This window comes from Scyliorhinus torazame, chromosome 2 (genome assembly GCF_047496885.1).
Source record: "Scyliorhinus torazame isolate Kashiwa2021f chromosome 2, sScyTor2.1, whole genome shotgun sequence".
Classification (NCBI taxonomy): Eukaryota; Metazoa; Chordata; class Chondrichthyes; order Carcharhiniformes; family Scyliorhinidae; genus Scyliorhinus; species Scyliorhinus torazame.
This window is the reverse complement of record NC_092708.1, coordinates 379,302,408-379,323,230: the sequence shown is the minus strand read 5'-3', so window position 1 is coordinate 379,323,230 and position 20,823 is coordinate 379,302,408. Positions and strand designations below refer to the sequence as shown.

Sequence of the window (20,823 nt, the reverse complement as noted above, 5' to 3'; positions counted from 1 at the left end):
TGCAGTCCTTAGTCATGTGTCCCTCCTGCCTGCAGTTCTTGCAGAAGGTCACACTGCAGTTTGCGGCAACATGCCCCGTTTTGCCACAGGTGTGGCATACTCGTGGCTGTCCCACGTAGTAGAGGTAGCCACGATTTACTCCAATAGCGAAATTGGAGGGGGGATGCAGGATGGCTCCGTTGCTGTCTGTTCTTAGGGTCACCTTGACCTGGTGCTCACTTGTCCAGATGCCGAAGGTGTCTTTCACTTGCACGCTGTCACTTTTCAGCTCAGCGTACCTGGCGAGGAACGTGAGCACATCAGATACAGGGACGTGGGGGTTGTACGTGTGCAGTGTAACAACCCGATTTCGCTGTGCCGGTAGCGTAAACAGAGGTTCCGCAGTCAGGATCGACAAGGGACTCTGGTTACCTTTCTCCTTGAAGACGTTCAAGAATTTGATGCACGCTGCGACGCTCTTGAAGGTGACATCAAAGAAGCCATTCTTGGGGAAGTTTTGCAAGCAGAAGATCTCTGTTGCTTTAAACCCACAGCACTCGAGCAGCACCTTCTTCACGAAGTGTTTCCGGTCCAAAGGTGACTCTCCATCCGTTTTCTTCACTGTGACTCGGACAGTGTTTCGCACGCCCCAGCCTGGTGGTCGGGATGCAGCTGCATCCATAGCTCGTACGTTGGGTGTGAAACTGTATCGGCGTTAGGCCTAAACCCGAGGTTTAGGCCAGCATGTAGATCCACCAATAGCAGCCAAGCTCCAAACGTTTCCTCTTTGACGACTTCAATCCCTCCGAGTTGTCCAATCCACGATCGTCATCGAAATCCTCAGCTTCCCTCGATCAAATGAGACTACACTTGATCTTAGCCAAAAGGCCGAGAAGCCGAGTAATGCACATTGAAGAGTGAAATGGGTGGTGAATTTCGAATGAGTTCCCTTTCGCCGTTGTGCTTGTAAGATGCGTTTGGTCATTCTTGATGACACCCCTGGGGCCAGGTAGAAGGTGAGTAGCAGCAGCCAGTTGCCGAAGCATTTTGTTGTGTGCTGGAAGAAGTGTGAATAAAGTGTATATTTGTATGTGTTTGAGCTGTTTTTTGAGTTTGAAATTCCCCATGAAGGGGTGGTGTGCACCGTTGCTGGAGATACTGCAATACCAGGTCGATGCGTGGAGTGGACGGAGCAAGCCCCTATTCCATCTCCCTGCTCCAAAAATCAATTTAATATATGGTCCCCAGATAAGGGACGTATCAGATATTAAACTGATAAGAACAGATTTTTTTTTTTTTTTTTTTTTTTTTATTCAAAAAAATATACTTTATTCATAAAAATTTATCATGAGCATTACAGAAACATTTCAAATTGTCTTGACTGTACATTTCCGGCAGGGTTACATGTTGCCTTGACTTTCTTTCATTCAATTTTGATATTGTCGTACACATATCACTCTTTACATTACAATTCCTTCTTAAATATTTACAGTGCCATGTTTGTTTTATACATTGGAGTGTTGGTTGCCCAGACCGAGGGGCTTTACACTGTTACCCGCCCCTCGGTGTACATTTGCTGGAAAGCCCTTACACAGAGGTCTTTCCCCATTGCGCCTTGGCGGCCGCTGCCCCAAGCTTGAGTGCGTCCCTCAGCACGTAGTCCTGGACCTTGGAATGTGCCAGTCTGCAACACTCGGTCGAGGACAATTCTTTGCACTGGAAGATCAGCAAGTTTCGGGCAGACCAAAGAGCGTCTTTTACCGAGTTGATGACCTTCCAGCAGCAGTTGATATTTGTCTCGGTGTGTGTCCCTGGAAACAGTCCGTAGAGCACAGAGTCCTGTGTCACAGATCTGTTTGGGATAAACCTTGACAAATACCACTGCATCTCTCTCCAGACCTTCTTTGCAAAGGCACATTCCACAAGGAGGTGTGTGACCGTCTCATTTCCCCCACAGCCACTCCGAGGGCAGCGTGCATTGGTGCAGAGCCTTCGGGTGTGCATGAAGAATCTGACAGGGAGGGCCTTTCTCACCACCAGCCAAGCTAGGTCTTGGTGCTTGTTTGAAAGTTCTGGTGATGAGGCGTTCTGCCAGATGACTCTGGCAGTCTGCTCAGGGAACCATCCAACGTCCTCCACGGTCTCCTTTTCCCTGAGGGCCTCGAGGACATTACGTGCTGACCACTGCTTCATTGCCTTGTGGTCAAAGGTGTTTTCCTTCAAAAACTTTTCCACAAAGGACAGGTGGTACGGTACGGTCCAACTACTTGGAGCGTTCCGCGGCAATGAGGCCAGGCCCATCCTTCGCAACACCGGGGACAGGTAGAACCTCAGTATGTAGTGACACTTGGTGTTTGCATACTGGGGGTCCACGCACAGCTTGATGCAGCTGGACACAAAGGTGGCCAGCAGGATGAGGGAGGCGTTGGGTACGTTCCGCCCTCCCTTCTCCAGAGGTTTGTACATGGTGTCCCTTCGGACACGGTCCATCTTGGATCGCCAGATAAATTTGAAGATGGCCCGGGTGACTGCTGTGGCGCAGGGTCGGGTTATGGGCCAGACCTGCGCCACGTACAGCAACACCGAGAGTACCTCACACCTGATGACCAGGGTTTTGCCCGCAATGGAGAGGGAGCGTTGCTCCCACCAGCCCAGTTTCTGTCTTACCTTTCCTAGGCGCTCCTCCCAGTTTTTGGTGCACGCCCCAGCAGCTCCGAACCATATCCCCAGCACCTTCAGGTAATCTGACCTGACAGTGAAGGGGACAAAGGACCGGTCGGCCCAGTTCCCAAAGAACATGGCCTCGCTCTTGCCACGGTTTACCTTGGCTCCCGAGGCCAGTTCAAACTGGTCGCAGGTGGTCAAGAGCCTGCGCACAGACGCGGGATCCGAGCAGAAGACGGCAACGTCGTCCATGTACAGGGAGGCCTTGACTTGCATGCCTCCACTGCCTGGGATCGTCACTCCTCTTATGCCCGGATCCCTCCTGATGGACTCGGCAAAAGGTTCTATGCAGCACACAAAAAGGGCAGAGGAGAGAGGGCAGCCCTGCCTGACTCCAGATTTGATCTGGAACTTTTCTGATTCCCACCCATTGATTGAGACTGCGCTATAGATGTTTGTGTAGAGCAGTTTGATCCAATTGCAAATTCCCTCCCCAAACCCCATTTTGGAGAGCACATCCATCATGTAGGTGTGTGATATTCTGTCAAAAGCCTTCTCCTGGTCAAGGCTGATGAGGCAAGTGTCCACCCCCCTGTCCTGCACGTAGGCGATCGTATCCCTGAGTAGCGCGAGGCTATCAGAGATCTTCCTGCCGGGTACAGCACAGGTCTGGTCAGGGTGGATCACCGACTCCAGAGCAGACCTGACCCGATTGGCGATGACCTTTGCTAGAATTTTGTAGTCCACATTCAACAGTGAAATGGGTCGCCAATTTCGAATTTCTTCCCTTTCCCCCTTCTGCTTGTAGATGAGGGTGATGATGCCTTTCCTCATGGACTCTGACATGCTGCCTTCCAGAAGCATACTCTCGTACACTTCCAGCAGGTCTGGGCCCATCCAGTCCCACAGAGCCGAATACAACTCAACCGGTAAGCCGTCGCTTCCGGGAGTTTTACTCGTCTCGAAGGACTTGGCGGCCTTTGTCAGCTCGTCCAGAGTTAGTGGTTTGTCCAGGTTTTCCAGCTCGCTGTCGCCTATGACCTCCGTGATAGTCGACAGGAAGGTCTGGGAAACAGTGCTATCTGTTGGCTTCAGGTCATACAGTCCGGCATAAAAGGATTGGCTGATCCTCAGGATGTCAGACTGCGATGACTTTTCAGAGCCATCTTCTTCCTTCAGGCTGCTGATCACAGAGGTGTCTCTGTGCACCTTTTGGAAGAAGAAGCGTGAGCACTTTTCGTCCTGCTCCACGGAGCGGACTCTGGAACGGAAGATAACCTTGGAGGCCTCCGAGGTGTAGAGCGAGGCTTGCTGGCTCTTCACCTCTTGGAGATCCTCCTTGACATCCACCCCCATCGACTGCAGCTGGAGCAAATTTTGCATACTTTTCTGGAGCCTGGACATGACCCCTCGTCTCTCTCTCACCTTTTGAACGCCCTTGAGGATGAAAAACCTCTTGATATTCCCCTTGATTGCTTCCCACCAGAGATGTGGGGCCTCAAAGAGGGGTTTCACGGTTCTCCAACCTTTGTAATCCCTCCTGAGTTCCTCGATGTTCTCAGGGGTCAGCAGTTTTACATTTAGCTTCCACGTCCCCCTGCCTACCCCCTGGTCTTCCTGCAGGTGGCAGTCGGCCAGTAGGAGGCAGTGGTCAGAGAAGAACACCGGCGTTACGTCGGTGGACCTGACCGTGAAAGCTCGGGACACAAAAAAGAAGTCTATCCTGGAGCGGACGGACCCGTCTGGCCGTGACCATGTGTATCTACGCTGCGCGCCGTCTGCAGGGTTGCTGCAGACGTCGAGCAGCTTGGCGTCTTTTACCGTTTCCATCAGGAGTCTGGACGTAGCGTCTAGTTTGCTGTCGGCTTTGCTGGATCGTCCAGCCGCATCGATGATGCAGTTGAAGTCACCACCCAGGATGACCGGCTTGGAGGTGGCCAACAGCAGTGGGAGTTGCTGAAGAACTGCCAGCCGCTCACTTTTTACGGCCGGGGCGTACACATTAATAAGTCTGAGAGGGGTGTTTTTGTATTTCACGTCTGCTACGAGGAGGCGCCCGCCCACCACCTCCTTAACGTCGGAGATGGTGAAGTTGCCTCCCCGCAGCAGAATACCCAGGCCGGAGGAGCGGCAGTCGTTTCCTCCTGACCAGATGGATGGCCCGTGGGACCACCAGCTCGACCAGCGCCTGTAGTTGCTGAGGTGCGGAATTCCGCACTCCTGCAGGAACAGTAGGTCAGCTTTTACATTTGCCAAATAGTTGAGTGTGGCTACACACCGCGAAGTATCTTTGATGCTTCGCACATTTATGGATGCAATTTTTAAACCCATTATAAAAAGGATAGATTTACCAGTCTCAAGAGTCCAGAGTCTATACAGTTGGCTGTTCCAGCTGTTCGATGTTCCCCAGCATGCCGGTGGTGCTCGCAAACTTTAGCACAGTTGCAGGGCTGAGAAAGCTGTTCTGGTCCGTACTGGCCCCGTGATTTTGATGCAGATGCATTGGGGGGGTGATGTAGCCCTGGCGTTCGTCATGGCAGTCAGTAGGTGTTGGGGTTGCAGGCCGGTCTTCACCTGGGTTGTTGCTGCTCGTTACTATCGGGGGTTGGTCTGTGACCTTGTTTCCTTCCCGGTCGGTGGTCTGGGGGGTCTGTGCCTTCCGTTCCACGTTGGTGCTTTGCCTCTTTATTTGAGGCCGATTCTTGTCCTGTTTTCCCTCATCGGATGAGGTGTCGGCGCTAAGTGCGCCGGCTGAGAGGTGTCGCTTTTTGCCACTACCCCTCGGGGGGTTCTTCAGTTTGTTTTTTTGTTTCCGCTTTCGTTTGTCCCTGTTCACTGTTTCCCAGGGCTCTTTATTCTTTGTCCCATCCTCTTCCTCTTCCATTGAGTGTTCCTCATCAGATGGGGCTGGGGTTGGGTTGTCAGGAGGTGCTGGGGCCTCTTCTTTTTGTTGGGGGCCCTTTTGTTGCTTTTCCTCATTCTGAGCCGTGGTGTCTTTTTCGGTGGAGGGTGTATGCACCTCCTCTCTGGTCGCCTTTTTAACTCCGCTGCTGATGATTTGAGCGTATGTCGCCCCGCGTTTCGGGCAGGCCCTGTAAAGATGGCCGGCCTCCCCACACAGGTTGCAGCACTTGTCTTCTTTGCAGTCCTTAGTCATGTGTCCCTCCTGCCTGCAGTTCTTGCAGAAGGTCACACTGCAGTTTGCGGCAACATGCCCCGTTTTGCCACAGGTGTGGCATACTCGTGGCTGTCCCACGTAGTAGAGGTAGCCACGATTTACTCCAATAGCGAAATTGGAGGGGGGATGCAGGATGGCTCCGTTGCTGTCCGTTCTTAGGGTCACCTTGACCTGGTGCTCACTTGTCCAGATGCCGAAGGTGTCTTTCACTTGCACGCTGTCACTTTTCAGCTCAGCGTACCTGGCGAGGAACGTGAGCACATCAGATACAGGGACGTGGGGGTTGTACGTGTGCAGTGTAACAACCCGATTTCGCTGTGCCGGTAGCGTAAACAGAGGTTCCGCAGTCAGGATCGACAAGGGACTCTGGTTACCTTTCTCCTTGAAGACGTTCAAGAATTTGATGCACGCTGCGACGCTCTTGAAGGTGACATCAAAGAAGCCATTCTTGGGGAAGTTTTGCAAGCAGAAGATCTCTGTTGCTTTAAACCCACAGCACTCGAGCAGCACCTTCTTCACGAAGTGTTTCCGGTCCAAAGGTGACTCTCCATCCGTTTTCTTCACTGTGACTCGGACAGTGTTTCGCACGCCCCAGCCTGGTGGTCGGGATGCAGCTGCATCCATAGCTCGTACGTTGGGTGTGAAACTGTATCGGCGTTAGGCCTAAACCCGAGGTTTAGGCCAGCATGTAGATCCACCAATAGCAGCCAAGCTCCAAACGTTTCCTCTTTGACGACTTCAATCCCTCCGAGTTGTCCAATCCACGATCGTCATCGAAATCCTCAGCTTCCCTCGATCAAATGAGACTACACTTGATCTTAGCCAAAAGGCCGAGAAGCCGAGTAATGCACATTGAAGAGTGAAATGGGTGGTGAATTTCGAATGAGTTCCCTTTCGCCGTTGTGCTTGTAAGATGCGTTTGGTCATTCTTGATGACACCCCTGGGGCCAGGTAGAAGGTGAGTAGCAGCAGCCAGTTGCCGAAGCATTTTGTTGTGTGCTGGAAGAAGTGTGAATAAAGTGTATATTTGTATGTGTTTGAGCTGTTTTTTGAGTTTGAAATTCCCCATGAAGGGGTGGTGTGCACCGTTGCTGGAGATACTGCAATACCAGGTCGATGCGTGGAGTGGACGGAGCAAGCCCCTATTCCATCTCCCTGCTCCAAAAATCAATTTAATATATGGTCCCCAGATAAGGGACGTATCAGATATTAAACTGATAAGAACAGATTTTTTTTTTTTTTTTTTTTTTTTATTCAAAAAAATATACTTTATTCATAAAAATTTATCATGAGCATTACAGAAACATTTCAAATTGTCTTGACTGTACATTTCCGGCAGGGTTACATGTTGCCTTGACTTTCTTTCATTCAATTTTGATATTGTCGTACACATATCACTCTTTACATTACAATTCCTTCTTAAATATTTACAGTGCCATGTTTGTTTTATACATTGGAGTGTTGGTTGCCCAGACCGAGGGGCTTTACACTGTTACCCGCCCCTCGGTGTACATTTGCTGGAAAGCCCTTACACAGAGGTCTTTCCCCATTGCGCCTTGGCGGCCGCTGCCCCAAGCTTGAGTGCGTCCCTCAGCACGTAGTCCTGGACCTTGGAATGTGCCAGTCTGCAACACTCGGTCGAGGACAATTCTTTGCACTGGAAGATCAGCAAGTTTCGGGCAGACCAAAGAGCGTCTTTTACCGAGTTGATGACCTTCCAGCAGCAGTTGATATTTGTCTCGGTGTGTGTCCCTGGAAACAGTCCGTAGAGCACAGAGTCCTGTGTCACAGATCTGTTTGGGATAAACCTTGACAAATACCACTGCATCTCTCTCCAGACCTTCTTTGCAAAGGCACATTCCACAAGGAGGTGTGTGACCGTCTCATTTCCCCCACAGCCACTCCGAGGGCAGCGTGCATTGGTGCAGAGCCTTCGGGTGTGCATGAAGAATCTGACAGGGAGGGCCTTTCTCACCACCAGCCAAGCTAGGTCTTGGTGCTTGTTTGAAAGTTCTGGTGATGAGGCGTTCTGCCAGATGACTCTGGCAGTCTGCTCAGGGAACCATCCAACGTCCTCCACGGTCTCCTTTTCCCTGAGGGCCTCGAGGACATTACGTGCTGACCACTGCTTCATTGCCTTGTGGTCAAAGGTGTTTTCCTTCAAAAACTTTTCCACAAAGGACAGGTGGTACGGTACGGTCCAACTACTTGGAGCGTTCCGCGGCAATGAGGCCAGGCCCATCCTTCGCAACACCGGGGACAGGTAGAACCTCAGTATGTAGTGACACTTGGTGTTTGCATACTGGGGGTCCACGCACAGCTTGATGCAGCTGGACACAAAGGTGGCCAGCAGGATGAGGGAGGCGTTGGGTACGTTCCGCCCTCCCTTCTCCAGAGGTTTGTACATGGTGTCCCTTCGGACACGGTCCATCTTGGATCGCCAGATAAATTTGAAGATGGCCCGGGTGACTGCTGTGGCGCAGGGTCGGGTTATGGGCCAGACCTGCGCCACGTACAGCAACACCGAGAGTACCTCACACCTGATGACCAGGGTTTTGCCCGCAATGGAGAGGGAGCGTTGCTCCCACCAGCCCAGTTTCTGTCTTGCCTTTCCTATGCGCTCCTCCCAGTTTTTGGTGCACGCCCCAGCAGCTCCGAACCATATCCCCAGCACCTTCAGGTAATCTGACCTGACAGTGAAGGGGACAAAGGACCGGTCGGCCCAGTTCCCAAAGAACATGGCCTCGCTCTTGCCACGGTTTACCTTGGCTCCCGAGGCCAGTTCAAACTGGTCGCAGGTGGTCAAGAGCCTGCGCACAGACGCGGGATCCGAGCAGAAGACGGCAACGTCGTCCATGTACAGGGAGGCCTTGACTTGCATGCCTCCACTGCCTGGGATCGTCACTCCTCTTATGCCCGGATCCCTCCTGATGGACTCGGCAAAAGGTTCTATGCAGCACACAAAAAGGGCAGAGGAGAGAGGGCAGCCCTGCCTGACTCCAGATTTGATCTGGAACTTTTCTGATTCCCACCCATTGATTGAGACTGCGCTATAGATGTTTGTGTAGAGCAGTTTGATCCAATTGCGAATTCCCTCCCCAAACCCCATTTTGGAGAGCACATCCATCATGTAGGTGTGTGATATTCTGTCAAAAGCCTTCTCCTGGTCAAGGCTGATGAGGCAAGTGTCCACCCCCCTGTCCTGCACGTAGGCGATCGTATCCCTGAGTAGCGCGAGGCTATCAGAGATCTTCCTGCCGGGTACAGCACAGGTCTGGTCAGGGTGGATCACCGACTCCAGAGCAGACCTGACCCGATTGGCGATGACCTTTGCTAGAATTTTGTAGTCCACATTCAACAGTGAAATGGGTCGCCAATTTCGAATTTCTTCCCTTTCCCCCTTCTGCTTGTAGATGAGGGTGATGATGCCTTTCCTCATGGACTCTGACATGCTGCCTTCCAGAAGCATACTCTCGTACACTTCCAGCAGGTCTGGGCCCATCCAGTCCCACAGAGCCGAATACAACTCAACCGGTAAGCCGTCGCTTCCGGGAGTTTTACTCGTCTCGAAGGACTTGGCGGCCTTTGTCAGCTCGTCCAGAGTTAGTGGTTTGTCCAGGTTTTCCAGCTCGCTGTCGCCTATGACCTCCGTGATAGTCGACAGGAAGGTCTGGGAAACAGTGCTATCTGTTGGCTTCAGGTCATACAGTCCGGCATAAAAGGATTGGCTGATCCTCAGGATGTCAGACTGCGATGACTTTTCAGAGCCATCTTCTTCCTTCAGGCTGCTGATCACAGAGGTGTCTCTGTGCACCTTTTGGAAGAAGAAGCGTGAGCACTTTTCGTCCTGCTCCACGGAGCGGACTCTGGAACGGAAGATAACCTTGGAGGCCTCCGAGGTGTAGAGCGAGGCTTGCTGGCTCTTCACCTCTTGGAGATCCTCCTTGACATCCACCCCCATCGACTGCAGCTGGAGCAAATTTTGCATACTTTTCTGGAGCCTGGACATGACCCCTCGTCTCTCTCTCACCTTTTGAACGCCCTTGAGGATGAAAAACCTCTTGATATTCCCCTTGATTGCTTCCCACCAGAGATGTGGGGCCTCAAAGAGGGGTTTCACGGTTCTCCAACCTTTGTAATCCCTCCTGAGTTCCTCGATGTTCTCAGGGGTCAGCAGTTTTACATTTAGCTTCCACGTCCCCCTGCCTACCCCCTGGTCTTCCTGCAGGTGGCAGTCGGCCAGTAGGAGGCAGTGGTCAGAGAAGAACACCGGCGTTACGTCGGTGGACCTGACCGTGAAAGCTCGGGACACAAAAAAGAAGTCTATCCTGGAGCGGACGGACCCGTCTGGCCGTGACCATGTGTATCTACGCTGCGCGCCGTCTGCAGGGTTGCTGCAGACGTCGAGCAGCTTGGCGTCTTTTACCGTTTCCATCAGGAGTCTGGACGTAGCGTCTAGTTTGCTGTCGGCTTTGCTGGATCGTCCAGCCGCATCGATGATGCAGTTGAAGTCACCACCCAGGATGACCGGCTTGGAGGTGGCCAACAGCAGTGGGAGTTGCTGAAGAACTGCCAGCCGCTCACTTTTTACGGCCGGGGCGTACACATTAATAAGTCTGAGAGGGGTGTTTTTGTATTTCACGTCTGCTACGAGGAGGCGCCCGCCCACCACCTCCTTAACGTCGGAGATGGTGAAGTTGCCTCCCCGCAGCAGAATACCCAGGCCGGAGGAGCGGCAGTCGTTTCCTCCTGACCAGATGGATGGCCCGTGGGACCACCAGCTCGACCAGCGCCTGTAGTTGCTGAGGTGCGGAATTCCGCACTCCTGCAGGAACAGTAGGTCAGCTTTTACATTTGCCAAATAGTTGAGTGTGGCTACACACCGCGAAGTATCTTTGATGCTTCGCACATTTATGGATGCAATTTTTAAACCCATTATAAAAAGATAGATTTACCAGTCTCAAGAGTCCAGAGTCTATACAGTTGGCTGTTCCAGCTGTTGAATGTTCCCCAGCATTCCGGTGGTGCTCGCAAACTTTAGCACAGTTGCAGGGCTGAGAAAACTGTTCTGGTCCGTACTGGCCCCGTGATTTTGATGCAGATGCATTGGGGGGGTGGTGTAGCCCTGGGGTTCGTTGTGGCAGTCAGTAGGTGTTGGGGTTGCAGGCCGGTCTTCACCTGGGTTGTTGCTGCTCGTTACTATCGGGGGTTGATCTGTGACCTTGTTTCCTTCCCGGTCGGTGGTCTGGGGGGTCTGTGCCTTCCGTTCCACGTTGGTGCTTTGCCTCTTTATTTGAGGCCGATTCTTGTCCTGTTTTCCCTCATCGGATGAGGTGTCGGCGCTAAGTGCGCCGGCTGAGAGGTGTCGCTTTTTGCCACTACCCCTCGGGGGGTTCTTCAGTTTGTTTTTTTGTTTCCGCTTTCGTTTGTCCCTGTTCACTGTTTCCCAGGGCTCTTTATTCTTTGTCCCATCCTCTTCCTCTTCCATTGAGTGTTCCTCATCAGATGGGGCTGGGGTTGGGTTGTCAGGAGGTGCTGGGGCCTCTTCTTTTTGTTGGGGGCCCTTTTGTTGCTTTTCCTCATTCTGAGCCGTGGTGTCTTTTTCGGTGGAGGGTGTATGCACCTCCTCTCTGGTCGCCTTTTTAACTCCGCTGCTGATGATTTCAGCGTATGTCGCCCCGCGTTTCGGGCAGGCCCTGTAAAGATGGCCGGCCTCCCCACACAGGTTGCAGCACTTGTCTTCTTTGCAGTCCTTAGTCATGTGTCCCTCCTGCCTGCAGTTCTTGCAGAAGGTCACACTGCAGTTTGCGGCAACATGCCCCGTTTTGCCACAGGTGTGGCATACTCGTGGCTGTCCCACGTAGTAGAGGTAACCACGATTTACTCCAATAGCGAAATTGGAGGGGGGATGCAGGATGGCTCCGTTGCTGTCCGTTCTTAGGGTCACCTTGACCTGGTGCTCACTTGTCCAGATGCCGAAGGTGTCTTTCACTTGCACGCTGTCACTTTTCAGCTCAGCGTACCTGGCGAGGAACGTGAGCACATCAGATACAGGGACGTGGGGGTTGTACGTGTGCAGTGTAACAACCCGATTTCGCTGTGCCGGTAGCGTAAACAGAGGTTCCGCAGTCAGGATCGACAAGGGGCTCTGGTTACCTTTTTCCTTGAAGACGTTCAAGAATTTGATGCACGCTGCGACGCTCTTGAAGGTGACATCAAAGAAACCATTCTTGGGGAAGTTTTGCAAGCAGAAGATCTCTGTTGCTTTAAACCCACAGCACTCGAGCAGCACCTTCTTCACGAAGTGTTTCCGGTCCAAAGGTGACTCTCCATCCGTTTTCTTCACTGTGACTCGGACAGTGTTTCGCACGCCCCAGCCTGGTGGTCGGGATGCAGCTGCATCCATAGCTCGTACGTTGGGTGTGAAACTGTATCGGCGTTAGGCCTAAACCCGAGGTTTAGGCCAGCATGTAGATCCACCAATAGCAGCCAAGCTCCAAACGTTTCTTCTTTGACGACTTCAATCCCTCCGAGTTGTCCAATCCACGATCGTCATCGAAATCCTCAGCTTCCCTCGATCAAATGAGACTACACTTGATCTTAGCCAAAAGGCCGAGAAGCGGAGTAATGCACATTGAAGAGTGAAATGGGTGGTGAATTTCGAATGAGTTCCCTTTCGCCGTTGTGCTTGTAAGATGCGTTTGGTCATTCTTGATGACACCCCGGGGCCAGGTAGATGGTGAGTAGCAGCAGCCAGTTGCCAAAGCATTTTGTTGTGTGCTGAAAGAAGTGTGAATAAAGTGTATATTTGTATGTGTTTGAGCTGTTTTTTGAGTTTGAAATTCCCCATGAAGGGGTGGTGTGCACCGTTGCTGGAGATACTGCAATACCAGGTCGATGCGTGGAGTGGACGGAGCAAGCCCCTATTCCATCTCCCTGCTCCAAAAATCAATTTAATATATGGTCCCCAGATAAGGGACATATCAGATATTAAACTGATAAGAACAGATACTACACTTGATCTTAGCCAAAAGGCCGAGAAGCGATGGCCAATGTTCTTGAGTTGCCCGAGTGCCATATGCCCTCCCTCTTTTACAGCACGCTGACAGCATTCCAAAGACTCTTCGATGAAAGCACTGACACTTTCACTCTTGCCACATTGCTCCTGGCCTTTGCCATTGAAACAGGAGATTCATATTGACAGAACCTGCCTCTTTTCCCCTTTGTCAATCAGACTGCATGACAGTTATGTAAATGAGCAGTACTCCACCTATCCACACGTACGTCACTGTCACCGCTGCATGTCTTGCCAGTGAGAATGCAGCAGCAGCAACCTGCCTTTTCCCCGTGGCCCTGCAAATATTTTCCCTTCAGATAATTATCCCATTGTCTTTTGAAAGGCAGGCTTGAAACTGCCCACAGCACCCTCTCTCAGGCAGTGCATTGCAGATTCTTGTTTTAAAAATATATTTATTAAAGTTTTTTAACAACACAATTTTTTCCCCTTACAAACAATAACCCCCCCCTCCGTAACAAAATCGCACTGAGCAAGATATATACATGGCAAAATGGTATATTTACATAGCTTTATACACTGGCTCTCGCCCGCACGTGCCAGTTTCCCCCACCCTCCATGTTATCTCCTGCTCATCCATCCCCTCAAACAATCTCTCGTTCCCCCCTCCCCTCCACCCCCCCCCCCAGGGTTGCTGCTGACCGACCTTCCTCTAACGCTCCGCGTAGTCTAGGAACGGTTGCCACCGCCTGCAGAACCCTCTCAGGGCAAACTTAATCCTCTCCAGCTTTCTGAACCCAGTGCATTGCAGATTCTAACCACTCGAGCCAGGCAGGAAGATTTCCCCTCACGCCCAAAGACTGTATCATGAAAGGAATTCTGCTAGCCCAAGTCTCGCTCGCTCCTGTGATACTGGTTTTGGCTTGTTAAACGAGGCCCTCTTGTTGAAACCATTGTGTGAGAACAGTCAATGTTTAGGCCATTCGCACCATTATTGGACATCAGCTCCTGCGAACGGCAGCCTTTGTTCAAAGCTGGCTGCAGCAGACAAACTGTCTGTTGGCTCAATTGTGTTAGTGTAGCTGGACTGCTTTTGTCATACAAGGTGACTTACACGCCAGGATCTTTGAGATGTTAGCCATTGTTCACTTTTTAAAAAAAATGTCATTCGGATTTTAACATACATCGTGCAGATAGATAAACGGGTACGATATAATTGGGATTACGGTGACCAAGGATGGGAACTGAATGTCCCTGGATATTCAGTATTTCGGAAGGACAGGCATAAAAGAAAAGGTGGTGGCGTGGCCCTGCTGGTTAAAGCGGAAATGAACACAATGGTGAGAAAGGATATTAGCTTTGACAATGTGGAGTCTGTATGGGTGGAGTTGAGAAATACCAAGGGGCAAAAAACATTAGAAGAGAAAATGCTGGAAAATCTCAGCAGGTCTGGCAGGGAGAGAAAAGAGCTAACGTCCCGAGTCCAGGTGATCCCCCGCCAAAGCCCAAAGAGCTTTGACAAAGGGTCACCCAGACCCAAAACATCATCTCTCCCCGCCCCCCCCCCCCCCCCCCACAGATGCCGCCAGTTCCTTGATTGTCAAGGTTTCACGGTTCAATAGTTCAGATTCTCACTGGGGCTTCACATTTGAAATGAAAATGAAAATCGCTTATTGTCACAAGTAGGCTTCAAATGAAGTTACTGTGAAAAGCTCCTAGTCGCCACATTCCAGCGCCTGTTCGGGGAGACTGGTACGGGAATTGAACCGTGATGCGGGGGCCTGGAAACCTTAGAAAAAGTTGCATTCCTGGGATGGAGTGACCCCCCTCCCCCGCTAAAGGTTCATCCCAGAGAACATCGATCAAGCTGAAAGTGAAAACAAATGTGCAAAAGAAAAATCAGTTGGAGCAACTTTTGTTTTATTTACAGTAGAAATGGTTCTTACTTCACAGCTATTCAGGGAGAGGTTTGAAATCAATGTCCAGAAGAAAGTTTTGTAATGGATGAATAATTTTGGCCACTATTTGAGGAGATGTGTGCCAAAAATGAGACTGAAGGGTCAGTGTGACAATCATTGCCTCACCCTTCACATTCCCATTGGTGGGAATTGTTATTCAAACTCTTTATAAATGGGCAGTACAGTGGGTTAGCCCTGCTACCTCACGGCGCCGAGGTCCCAGGTTCAATCCCGGCTCTGGTCATTATCCGTGTGGAGTTTGCACATTCTCCCTGTGTTTGCGTGAGTTTCGCCCACACAACCCAAAAGATGTGCAGGTTCGGTGGATTGGCCATGCAAAATTGCCCATAGGTTAGATGGGGTTACTGGTTTATGGGAATAGGGTGGGGGTGTGGGCTTAAGAGGGGTGTGCTTTCCAAGAGCCGGTGCAGACTCGATGGGCCGAATGGCCACCTTTGGCACTGTAAATTCTATGATGTCAGTTTCCTCTTGCGTGCAGCTTTTTTGTCTGTGTTTGGATCGCGGCTGTAATTGGGTGAGGAGCTGAGTGACCTGGTGGAACCAAACTGAGTGTCAGCGAGCAGGTTATTGCTCAGCAAGTGCTGCTTGATAGAGCCGTCATCAACACCTTCAGAATAATTACTCATCATCAATATCAGAACAGCAAATATATTTGACAGGCCCAGATGCGGGTTAATTTTATAACCCACCTATACTCTGTCCACTGACACTTTCAATCACTTCAGTTTAATCTGTTTCAGTATTTAACACACATTCAGGAGAAATCAAGCGACACCGTCAGAGGGTTCCTTACATTTTGGATCATCGTGTTGCTCTATGTGTGGGTCTATGTATTCATGCTGTGCTCAAGTGGCAGCGCCTCGGAGAACAACTGCCTCTGCTCAGACAGTCTGTGGTTTACCTTGTGTAGAGTAAAGGGTTAACTCAAACACCAGCGGAAGGAACTATGTCAATGTCACTCGTTGAGGGGAAGCTGAATGAGTGGTATCTTAGAGAGTAACTCCAGCGATGTCCTGCCCTGACTTTTTTTTTATTAAGGTATTTTTGGCATTGTAAACAGTTACAGTAATGTGCAAATATCAACCCAAAAGAGAAACATAGTGCAAAAGACCAAACCTCTCTCGTAAACAGTACCCGCCTATTTATCCCTTCCATTCTACTCTAATCTACCCCCCTCCCGCCCCTGCTGACGTTTAATTCCCCGCGAAGAAGTCGATGAATGGTTGCCACCTTCGGGCGAACCCTAATACAGATCCTCTCATGGAGAACTTAATTTTTTCCAGCCCCAAAAAGCTCGCCGTGTCCGAGAGCCATGCTTCGGCATTCGGGGGCTTTGAGTCCCTCCATGCCAGCAATATACGTCGCCGGGCTACCAGGGAAGCAAAGGCCAAGATGTCGGCCTCCCTCTCCTCCCGGACCCCCGGGTCTTCCAAGACCCCCAAAATTGCCACCACTGGACTCATCACCACCCTAGCTTTCAGTACCTGGGACATGACGCCCACAAACCCCTCCCAGTATCTACTAAGTTTTGGGCATGCCCAGAACATGTGGACGTGATTCGCTGACCCTCCCGCACTTGTCCTCCACCCCAGTAAATGTACTCATCCGGGCCACCGTCATGTGGGCCTGGTGGACGACCTTGAACTGGATCAGGCTGAGCCGAGCACATATTGCAGTTGAATTTACCCTACTCAGGGTTTCCGCCCATACCCCCTCCTCCATCTCCTCGCCGAGCTCCTCCTCCCACTTGAGCTTCAGTTCCTCTGTCTGGGACTCATCCCCTTTCATAAGTTCTCGGTAAATATCCGAGAGTTTCCCCTCTCCTACCTCTCCCCTAGAGACTACTCTGTCCTGGATCCCATTTGGTGGGAGGCGCGGACAGGATGGGACCTGTCTGCGTATGAAGTCACGCACTTGCAAGTACCAAAAGTCATTCCCTCTTTCTAGTCTGAATTTCTCCTCCAAAGCCTTCATGCTCGAGTAGTTCCCCCCGCAAGAACATATCGCCCATCCTTCCCACCGCTGCCACGCTCGGAATCCACCGTCCATACTCCCAGGGGCGAATCGGTGGTTGTCGCATCGCATATTGGAGACCAGGCCGATGCTCCCACCTCCCCTACATGCCTCCTCCACTGGCCCCAAATCCGCAGGGCTGCCACCGCTACGACCAGGGCTGCCAAACTGGTACCCGTGCACGAAGCCGGGTCCACTCGCCCCCAAATAAACCCCGTACCCACCATCCAATTCCTTACCATGGCTATGTTGGCCGCCCATAGTAGTTGCTGAGGTTCGGCAGCGCCAGCCCCCCCCTCGTTACGATTCCTGTCAAGCATCGCTTTCTTCACCCGCTGGGGGTTTCCCGCCCAGACAAAGCCCATAATAATCTTGTTGACCCTTTTGAAGAAGGACCGCGGGATGAAAATCGGGAGGCACTGAAAAATAAACCGGAATCTTGGGAGGATTGTCATCTTTACCGTCTGCACTCTCCCCGCAAGTGATAGCGGGAGTGCATCCCGTCTCCTAAACCCGCTCTTCATTTGCTCCACCACTCTAGTCAAATTTAGCTTATGCAGCCTGCCCCAGTCTCGCGCCACCTGTATCCCTAAGTCTGGGAAACTTTCTCCGACCATCCTAAATGCAGCCCCTTCAACCTGTTCTCCTGGCCCCTCGCCTGCACTACAAACATCTCACCCGTAGTCATGTTCAGTTTGTACCCTGAAAACCTGCCAAATTCTCTCAATATTCCTAGTATACTGTCCATCCCAGCCAGCGGGTCCAATACGTACAGGAGCAGGTCGTCAGCGATACCCTGTGCTCCACCCCTCCCCTAATCATTACCTCTCTGCCCCCGGGGGCATGATGATCACATTGAGTCGTCTTCTCAAGTTGGCTACCAGCTGTCTGCCTTTAACAAACCCTGTTTGGTCGTCCCCGATCACCTCCGGGACACAATCCTCAGTTTTAAGCGCCAAGACTTTAGCCAGGAGCTTGGTGTCGACGTTAATCAGGGAGATTGGTCTGTATGACCCACACGCTGTCCTGCCCTTACTTTACCATTGGAAATAGTTAGTTTGCTGCTGGGGGAGGGGCGATGGGGAGATATTGCTGAACTTGTGAGAGCAGCAGGGGGCCGGCTGACAAATTCCTTTGTCGCTGGAGAATGGGGGTGGGGGGAGGGGTGGGCAGGCCCATGGATGAAGGAAGCCTCCATACTTTCCTCTTCTCTGGAAAGCTTCAATGAAGATTCAGATTATTTGGAGGGAACAGGATTCAGAGCAGAACGAGGAAAAAATAAACCAAGTTTCAGATGCGAGTAAGGACATTTTTCAGTGACGATGGGGATTGGGGAAGAAAGTGGAGGGACATCATGCAACCTATTAAGATGTTTAAATGTAGGAATTGATTCTGTGTCAAATTGGAGAGTGTGGTCAGAGAGTGAAGAGTTCTTCCTCTGAGGAAGGGGCGTAAGGGAGAATGCGTTTACGTTTCAAGCATTACCTCTTTTTCCAGAACAAAGAAACAAAGGCCTGAATTTTATTTAATTTTTAACCCCAGGGAGGGTTTTTAGGCGGGGCGGAACGAGGTGGGAAATTGAAGGGACAGGATTCCCGTCCTGCCCAGCCTGACCTCACAATGAGTTTACACTGGGGCAGGCAAGGCCTCAGATGGGGAGCTGCCACCCTTGTCCCAATTGAGGATCATAAGTGGCCAATTATTGGCCACTGCAGGGCTGTTTCCCAGCCTCAATCTTTAGGGTGGTGGGCCACCCAGATTCGGACACGCCTGCCCTCCTCTGACCCTACTACGCTCCAGAAACCCCCTCTTTACCCTCGAGGTCTTGTTTGCCCACACAAAGCCCATGATGCTCCTACCTACCCGCTTAAAACAGGCCTTGGTAATCATAATAGGAAGGCACTGGAACACAAAAAGAAACCTCGGGAGGATCATCATTTTAATCGACTGTACCCTGCCCGCTAGCGAGAGTGGCAACACATCCCATCGTTTGAAGTCCTCCTCCATCTGCTCCACCAGCCGCGTCAAATTAAGTTTGTGCAGGGCTCCCAACTCCTAGCTACCTGGATCCCCAAGTACCAAAAGCTCCTTTCCGCCCTCCTCAACGTCGTCTATCCCTCTTCCCTGGTCCCCTGGATGCACCACAAAGAGTTCACTTTTCCCTACATTGAGCTTATAGCCCGAGAAGTCCCCAAACTCCCTTAAGATCTGCATGACCTCCACCATCCCCTCCACTGGATCTGCCACATACAGCAACAGGTCGTCTGCACACAGCGACACCCGATGCTCCTCTCCCACTCGGACCACCCCCTTCCATTTCCTGGACTCCCTTAATGCCATGGCCAAAGGCTCAATTGCTAATGCAAACAACAGGGGGGACAGGGGGCACCCCTGCCTCGTCCCTCGATACAGCCGAAAATACTCCGACCTCCGCCGATTCGTAACCACACTCGCCACCGGGGCTCTATATAGGAGCTTAACCCAACTGATAAACCCCTCCCCAAACCCAAACCTCCGCAGCACTTTCCAGAGATACTCCCACTCCACTCGGTCACAGGCCTTCTCCGCATCCCTAGCTGCCACTATCTCCGCCTCTCCCTCCACCGATGGCATCATAATCACGTTTAGGAGCCTCCACACATTGGTGTTTAGCTGCCTGCCCTTTACAAATCCCGTCTGGTCCTTGTGAATCACCCCCGGGACACAGTCCTCAATCCTCGTAGCCAGCACTTTTGCCAGCAACTTAGCGTCCACATTAAGAAGCGAAATCAGCCTATACGACCCGCATTGCAGTGGGTCCTTGTCCCGCTTCAGGATCAGAGACATTGTCGCGGGCAGGGTCCCCCCCTCCCTTGCCTCATTGAAAGTCGTCACCAGCAACGGGGCTAGCAGGTCCGCATACTTCCTGTAAAGCTCGACCGGGAACCCATCTGGTCCCGGGGCCTTCCCCGCCTGCATGCTCCCAAGTCCTGCAATCAGCTCCTCCAACCCAATTGGCGCCCCCAAACCAGCCACCTCCTGCTCCTCCACCCTCGGGAACCTCAGCTGATCCAGAAATCGTCGCATCCCCTCTTCCCCCGCTGGGGGCTGAGATCTGTACAGCTCCTCATAAAAGGCCTTAAATGCCTCATTTACTTTCACCGCAATCCGCATCGTAGTTCCCCTGCCATCCTTGACTCCGCCTATCTCCCTCGCTGCCTTCCTCTTACGGAGCTGATGTGCCAGCATCCGGCTCGCCTTCTCCCCATACTCGTACGTCGCCCCCTGTGCTTTCCTCCACTGTGCCTCTGCCTTCCCTGTGGTCAACAGGTCGAACTCCGTCTGGAGACTTCGCCGCTCCCTGAGTAGTCCCTCTTCAGGGGCCTCTGCATATCTCCTGTCCACCCTCAGGATCTCCCCCACTGACCTCTCCCTTTCCCTGCCCTCTCTCTTCTCTCTGTGAGCCTTGATGGAGATTAACTCTCCCCTGACCACGGCCTTCAGCGCCTCCCATACTACCCCCACCTGCACCTCCCCGTTGTCGTTGGTCTCCAAATACCTTTCAATGCACCCCCGTACCATCCTGCACACCTCCTCATCTGCCAGCAAACCCACATCTAGACGCCACAGTGGGCGTTGGTCCCTCCCCTCTCCCAACTCCAGCTCCACCCGGTGCGGGGCGTGGTCTGAGATGGCTATGGCCGAGTACTCCGTTCCCTCCACTTTCGGGATCAGAGCCCTGCTCAAAACAAACAAATCTATCCGGGAGTAGGCTTTGTGTACGTGGGAAATAAAGAAAATTCCCTGGCCAGGGGCCTAGCAAATCTCCACGGATCTACTCCCCCCATCTGGTCCATAAACCCCCGAAGCACCTTGGCCGCAGCCGGCCTCTTTCCCGTCCTAGATCTGGAACGATCTAATGCTGGGTGATAAACAATTTTAATGAGGTATTTTTTGGCATTGTAAACAGTAGAATTACAGAACGAGAAAACAAAAGGACTGTACAGTAAACAAAG

General features: G+C 51.8%; 3 non-coding genes across 3 annotated transcripts; all 3 read right to left on the bottom strand.

The window, feature by feature from the left end:
- Window positions 1-1,112: 1,112 nt before the first annotated feature.
- On the bottom strand, window positions 1,113-1,304 carry LOC140407996 (U2 spliceosomal RNA). Its single transcript, XR_011939950.1, has one exon. It is a non-coding gene; the product is annotated as a U2 spliceosomal RNA (small nuclear RNA).
- A 5,592-nt stretch (window positions 1,305-6,896) lies between these two features.
- On the bottom strand, window positions 6,897-7,087 carry LOC140407992 (U2 spliceosomal RNA). The gene has a single exon (XR_011939946.1). It is a non-coding gene; the product is annotated as a U2 spliceosomal RNA (small nuclear RNA).
- A 5,590-nt stretch (window positions 7,088-12,677) lies between these two features.
- On the bottom strand, window positions 12,678-12,868 carry LOC140408100 (U2 spliceosomal RNA). Its single transcript, XR_011940026.1, has one exon. It is a non-coding gene; the product is annotated as a U2 spliceosomal RNA (small nuclear RNA).
- Between the last annotated feature and the right edge of the window lie 7,955 nt (window positions 12,869-20,823).